The sequence below is a fragment of the Echinops telfairi genome, unplaced genomic scaffold, assembly GCF_000313985.2.
Source record: "Echinops telfairi isolate 266 unplaced genomic scaffold, ASM31398v2 ScPeMD7_7474;HRSCAF=8512, whole genome shotgun sequence".
In the NCBI taxonomy this organism is placed as follows: Eukaryota; Metazoa; Chordata; class Mammalia; order Afrosoricida; family Tenrecidae; genus Echinops; species Echinops telfairi.
In genome coordinates, this window is record NW_022111378.1 from 5,111,501 (window position 1) to 5,119,195 (window position 7,695).

Genomic DNA, 7,695 nt, shown 5'->3' on the forward strand with positions numbered 1-7,695 from the left:
CTGTCCTTCCATTTCTCCACTTGATAATGCTGTTAGTGTTAGGTACAGAAGAAAACGCTGTCTGACCTTGTACCATGTGCATAATCATTGTTATGTTTGAGCCCATTGTTGCAGCCATTGTGTCCATCCATCTCATTCCTGATCGCCCTCCTTTCCAGTGACTCTCCACCACAGATGATGGCCCTCCAGTTATTGGTCTATCCTGATCGTGTGTCCAAATAAGCATGACGACATCTTGCCATCCTCCCTTCTAAAGAGCATGCTGACTGTATTTCTTCCAAGATAGATGTGTTTGCCCTTTAGTAGTTCATGATATATTCAATAGTCTCCACCAGCACCATAATTCAAAGGTATCCATTTTCCTTGACCTTCTGTTTTTACACACATCTGAGGCAATTTAAAATACTGTAATCTGGGCCAGGGGGACTTCAGTCAACAAGGTGGCTTCTCTGCTTTTTAACGATCTGGGAATGAGGTTAATTACCAGATGGATTCCTTTAGTCTTTTTCAGGTGGCCACAATTATGTGGAACTGTCAGGTACTGTCGCACAAATCAGGTACTGTCGCACTCCTGCCCCCAACTCCTCTCAAAGTTGTACAATATGGTAGCCACTACCCAAGCATTGGATATTTAGCACTTGAACTGTGGTTAGGCTGGCTTGAGATATGCCGGTACTGCAAATTTGAAATATGCCCTAGATTTCAAAGACGTAGCATGAAAAAAAATAAACGGGAAACGTTTCAGTAATTGCTTTTATCTTGATTCCATGTGGAAATGGTATTTTGCATGTATTGTGTTAAATAAAATATATTGTTAAACTGCAATGTTTTGGAGTCCTGATAGAACAACAGTCCAGTGCTCTGCAGCTAACTGGAAGGTCGGTGGTTGGAACCCACCCAGCAGCTTTGTGAGAGAAAAAGCTGGCAATCTGCTCTTGAAAAGATTAACAAGATAAAGCAAACGAATCCACTGCCATCGAGTCAATGCTGACTCATAGAGACCCTATAGGACAGGGTAGAGCTGCCCTCTGTGAGTTTCACAGACTGTAACTTTATGGCAGGGGTCCTCAAACTATGGCTGGGGGCCACATGCGGCCCACGGAGCACATTTATCCAGCCCGCCAGGTGTTTTTGCCACCGCCGCCTGTCCTGCTTAGCAGCGGACTCTTCCTGGGCCTGCCTGCAGTGCACATGTGTGGAATGTGCGTTGCACTCTCCGACTTGCCTCCTTTGCTCTGTCTCCCGACTCCTCCTCTCAGTCTTGGGTGTGATCTGAAGAGTCAGGAGCTTGCTGGTGCAGTCTGCTGCTGCCTGAGGACCTAGGTAAGAACAAGTTAGGATTTTTTTTTTTTTTAAGTTAGGAGGTCTGTTTTGTTTTGTTTTGTTTTTGCAGTTAGTCGGGGCTTTTTGTAGTTAAGGGAGGTCTTATTTTTCAGAAGTTAGGAGGTCTTTTTTTTTTAAGTTGGTTTGTTGGTTGGGGGTGGTCTCTAGGGGGATTGCATCACAGTGATAATGCAAATAGTCAACGCTCAGTGTTAACGCAAATTGTCAGTGCTCCCGTGTTTGTTCCTGTTTTGTTTTTTTATTTCAAAATAAGATATATGCAGTGTGCATAGGAATTGGCTCATGGTTGGTTTTTTTTAAAACTATAGTCTGGCCTTCTAATGGTCTGAGGGACAGTGAACTGGGCCTCAGTTTAAAAAGTTTGAGGACCCCTGCTTTATGGGATTAGCTAGCCCCATCTTTCTCCCTCAGAGCAGCTAATTAGCAGCCCTATTCATAACCCCTACACAACCTTGGCTCCTTCCTGAACCTCCACGACTTAGAGCAGGGGTGCTCGATACGTCAATTGTGATCTATTTGTTGATCGCAAATGCAGTGTGGGTAGATCGCATGGCATTGAAAAAAAATACACGTAAACCTGTCATCAATCCTGTCACTTAATATATATGCAGTGCAGCCAATCAGATGCAATCTTCTGTGTCGAACGCATGCGCAAACAACTGTTCTATGTCAACAAAACTGACAAGCTAAATTTTTGCCAATTTTGAGACTTTGGTTTTTTTCTCTTAAACGGAAGAAAGGGTATTAAAATGAGTGGGGGAGCTGGACCAAATTAGAAGACAAAAACGTATCACTTTCATACGGAATGGGAGATTTTGACACTACAAGCCGACATTCAGCTGAAGTCCAGAGCGCACGAACAGTTCTGGAACTTACTCTCAGAGGGAAAGTACCCACACATGAGAAAATGTGCTACCTCCTTGACTGCATTATTCGGCTCTACTTATTTATGTGAGTCAGCGTTTTCCCACATAAAGACCATTAAGTCCGAGTACCGTTCCACATGACTGATGATCATTTGGAAGTGTGTTTGCGACTGGCTGTCATCAGCTACTGTCCGGAGTATACATCCCTGGCTCATTCCATTCAGTGCAAGTCATCAAAGGTAATGACAAAAAATGTACATAGTTAATTATGTTGTGTTGTGCAATATGGACTCATGTGGTTATGCAAGGTTCATGAACATACATTGTACATATAAAGAATTCTCAATGTATTTATGAATAAATATAATAAATAAATATATGTTTTGCATTTTTGTAGTTGGTGGATCATTTAGACTTGATCATTTCATAAGTAGCTCGCTCGCATGCTGACAAAGTGTGAGCACCCCTGACCTAGGGCCTGGCTTAGACAATATTTTGGGGCCAGTTCTACTCTGTCACAGAGGATCGCTGTAAGTCAAATCGATTCAATGGTACCCAATTACAATTATGAATTTAAAATTATAAATGTGGCTCACATTATATTTCAGTTGAGCAGCATAACTTCTTATTGTTCTCAAAACAGAATGTAAGACTTTACTTACAAGCAGGATTTACAGGGCACAGCAAGATATTAGTCTACCTGCCTTTCTTCATAACCTCATGCCAGGCTCCCTGACCCTCTGACCTCTGACCCTCATGACCCACCAGTCACACTGATCTTTCTGCTCTCTCCAAAATACCTAGGACCCACCTCAGGACCTCAGGGACTCCAGCCTCCCAGAATCTCCTTTCTTCTCCTCAGAGTTGACTCATTCTCTCCACAGCCCAGTCTCCCTGGGCCCTGACCCACCTGCTGTGGCTCTCCCCTCCCTTCTTCCATTCAGTCCCTCTTTGGCACTCACTCATTTCCATTCTTAGTTGTTTGATCTCTTCATGTACGCATCTGTCATTTAATACCTGCCACTCCCCTCCCTCTCCCTCACTAGAACAGGATCTGGGTGACAGAAGGAACCTTTATTGATTGATCCAACATTGCATCCTCAGCTCAGGGGAAAGGCTGGGATTTCTACTACTGTAAGGAGTTATCATCTCAGATAACCCACAGGACATTTCTACCCTGTCTTGAGAGGGCTGTTAGGAGTCAGAATTGCCTCTATAGCAATGAGTTTGGTTTGTGCTTTTGTTTTTGGGCTTGGTCTTCTCAGCTCAAGGCCTAACCTAAAGGAGTTCTCTCCATGAAATATTTGTTGATTGGATGAATGATTTCATGAATGATTGAGTGGAGGGTGGGGGGAAGAAGGCATGAATGTCAAAATCTCAGTTCAGACAAGCCTACTGAGAATGATGACAACAATATTATCTTACTTCTTTTTCCTGCAATAAATCCCGGACAGCCGTTCTAGGGGGCAGCGTGGTTTAATGGAAAGGTTTCAGTCTAAATAATCTCGCCGCCCTGCAGCCAATTCTGATTCACAGCGACCCCATAGGACAGAGTACAACTGTCCCTTCTTGACTTTCTCAGGCTGTCATTATTTATGGCAGCAGAAAATCTTCTGCAAGGGACTTCGAACTGCTGACTTTGCAGTTAGCAGCCCAACGGGTAACTCACTACGCCACCCGGGAGCTGTTTCTATTAGCTGCTGCTGAGTCATCCCAGCCTCATGGTGACCTCAGGCACAATGAAATGAAGTACTGTCTGCACCCACACCACCTCCATGATCAATTGAGCACTGGATCACTGTGACCCACAGGATTTTCAATGGCGGAGTTTTGGAAGCAGGTCGTCATTAGCCTCAGTAGGGAGGCTCTGCTGTAAGCTATTCATCAATATAGCAACTTGTACCTTCTCTGGCAGACAAGCCTGTAACATGCAAACATCTTCTGGAGTCTGCTCACAGGGTGTACCGGCCAGGAATTGAATCCGGTTATCCCTCATAGAAGTAAAGAGGATATGAGGGAGCTTCGAAACGTTGTGGAAAACTGGAACCAAAGATAATGAAAATGTCCCGTGGACTTTTTGATGCCCCCTCTCACTAATAAACCACCAATGGAGTTGTGGTTGTTAACTGCTGCCAAATAATTTCTGACTCATTGGGACCAAGTGTGTGAGGATTAATCAGTGGATGAATTACTCCACAGGTAGAAATTAGGCCTGCCTTAAGACACCTCGAGGTGAATGCTAGGTGGATTTGAACCACCCACCTTTAAACTAGTAGTTGAGCACCCAGTAGAGCTTTGTGCTACCCAGAAACATCTGATTTGCAGCAGTTGCTAAGCGTCACTGAGTCTGTTCTGACTCATGTTGACCCTACGTGTATTAGAACAAAATATAGCTTGGGCCTGTGCCCCATAAGCATTGCCACCTTTGAGCCCATCTCAAGAAGGGCCTAACCTTTCTCACTGACCCTCAGCTTCCCCAAGTATGATGTCTATCTACAGGGACTGGTCCTCCTGATAACATGTCCTAAGGATGTGAAATGAAGTGTCACCATCCTCACACCTAAGGAACATTCTGACAACACTTCTTCTAAGATTTGTTCATTTCCTAATATAGAATTTGGAGTTTGAAGTCCTAAATTCTAATTTCAGCTCTGCCACTTAATAGTTGTGTGACCTTGGATGAGGCCTTTGGCGATTGATTATCTTAATGTTCAAGTAAGGTAAGAGTTTTGTCAACCAGAGAGCCCCAGTTTTAGTTATTATACCAGAAATCTCTTAGTGGTTTGGGATCAAATTCTTTACCTAGATGCCCCAAATACTTGGCTTAAAGAAGGTGCCCCAAACTGTCTGAAAACATCTAATGAATGAACACATCTAATAAGTCCCACAAAGCAATAGACCATGGAAAATCAAGTCTCTCTGATGCACCACTTGGAAAAAAGATACCCCATTTTCTTCAGAGTGGCTGAGGGGGTTACAGAGCTGGAGTCAGGCCAAGGGACAAAGGCCAGATTTCCTACTTTCCAGAACAATTCTGATTTGTAATTGTCTGATCAGATGTCTAGTCAAGTCTCTGACTACTGGCTTCCAGAATGTTTGGATCAAGAGTAGAGTTTAAAGAGTCTGAGTCAGCAGTCCCAGATAGGAGGAGAGAAAACTCTCATTGGGAGCTCATTCTTACATTGTGAGGAGCCATCCTTAATTGGACTTGGGGACAAGGGGAAAATAAGGAGGGAAGAAGGGGATCAATCTTGTGGTCAAAGCTAATTAGTGCCACTGGTAATCATGTCAGGAGTAATCAGGGGGAAAATGCTTTCTTGAGACAAGGCAAGGAAGGCGGCTGGGAATTGAGGGAAATGACTTCACTGGGAGGCTTTTGCTGGGGTTGAAGGGAATAAAGCCTGTCTTTGTTATCCTCCTGGCTTCTGTTCTCTCCTCGTTAAAATAGGAAAGCTCGGGCATAACATGTGAGGTAAGTGCTGGATTGTTCCTGAGGCTCTGCTCCTATGGGCTCTTCACCTGGAATTCGCTCCCAGTCCGGGACTCTGTTGGCCACTGTATATTTACATACAGTGTCATCACGCATTCTAGCTGGGAATATGAACAACCTAGACAGCGTTGTTCCATCTCTCCAAATCCCCAGTATTATGGCTTGAATTGTATCCGCCCCCCAAAGGACTTGATAAAGCCCTCATCCCCCACATCTCTGAATACAACCTTGTTTGGAAATTGGGTCTGCTAAGATGTTATTAGTTAGGTGAGCATGAGGTTATGCTGGAATAGGATGGGTCCCAATTGTGCATGACTTAGAAAAAAAAGCGCAAATACAGATGCAGAAAGACAGCGGTAAGAACACCCCTGTGGGGCGCTGCAGCAATATGCCAAGGAGCACATGGAGCTAACAGAAGCGGAAAGAGGGAGGCGTGGCATGGAACCCATTCTTCCTCAGTGCCTCAGAAGCTACCCCCACAGCAGTCCTCCTGATCTCAGAGCCCCAGCCTTGGGTTATGAGAAGCTCTATCTCAGGTACTGCCACTCCAGGAAATGACTGCACCCACCTTGTCTGCTCCCTGCTGATTAAAAGTCAGGCGCAACGTGCATTCACTCAACGAACGAGTACTGCGCATCTGCCATATGCTAGCAGCTGAAATCTCCGAAAGAGGACAAAAGTCACCTCTTGTCTCGGAAAGGGGGAAGTCAAGGCTGAAAGCCCTTTCTAGAAATGTGCAAAAGGCATCGTGATTTTGGATCATTGGTCATGACTTGAAAGGGCTGCAGATGATGATTTGTTAAGAATTAAATCGGAGAAGCCTTTAGAGAGGGGGGGAAGGGAAGCTTCCAATAAAAAGGAAGATTATAGAATGTGATTTGTAGCCTGCTTCCCTCACTCGTACAAGATTATGCACTTTGAGACTGCTCTTTGGTCTCCCTGCCACCAGGGTTTTGTTTCAGCTCCCCTGAGCCCTGGTTTCTGGAAGGGGCCACGGCCAGCGTGGTTTATGGGGCAAACAGCTCATGGCGGACAGAGCAGTACTCTGCCAGAATAAATGGGATTTTTGTTTAATCCTCTGTCCGGGCAGGAAAAACAAATGGCCCCTGGGAGCTCAGGCCTGTGGAATTGGGTTAGGGGAGAAGTGTGCATGTGTAGGGCCTCTACCCAGCCTAGCCAGGAAAGGCCTGGCCAGCCTTCTTCAACAAGTAGTAATATCAGCAGTTGAAGGATTTGAAGAGACTCACTTGCCCAGGCCAACATCACCCAATTTATTCCCCAAATGCTCACTTCCTACCTTCTCTTCCACGGGTGAGCCCCACCTCGCAAGTTCAAAGCCTTGCGGAGGAATGCAACTTTGAGCCAATGCCCCTCTCTGATCCTCTCTTCATCCGTGAAGTGGAACTGATAATAATGATGACACCTCAGGTGATTATGGGGGAGTATTTGGAAGGAAGGAGAAAATGAGGGTGAACACCCTAGTGGCTGGTTCACAGGAGAGACTATATGTATCATAGTGTCTATAAAATTGGAATTGGTGGCTCACTGGCAGTTCAGATGTGCCCTGATTCAATCCCAGTCCATGCACCTCATGGGAAATCACCAGTCATCTGTCAGTGGCGACTTGCATGTTGTTATGATGCTGAACAGAATTTCAGCAGAGCTTCCAGGTCTCGATGGAGATCTGCTTCAGAAACAGCCCAACAGTCCAATCCATAGCTGAGCTCAGGATGGAGGAGGATCAGGGAGTAGCATTCTATTCTGTTTTCAATAGGGTCACCCCATGTTGGAGGCCGCCTCTATGGCAGCTAACAACATGGAGCTGCTTAGGAGGGATTGTGAGAGAAGCGGGAAGCGCGTAGAAAAGCCGACAAGGTACACTTTTCAATTTCCTTCAAACCATTAGGAGCAAATCCAGACATCCTATCATTCCACAGTTCAATCATATCAAGCTGTGTGTATGGTACAAGCACCATCAAATCAGTTTCAAACCAT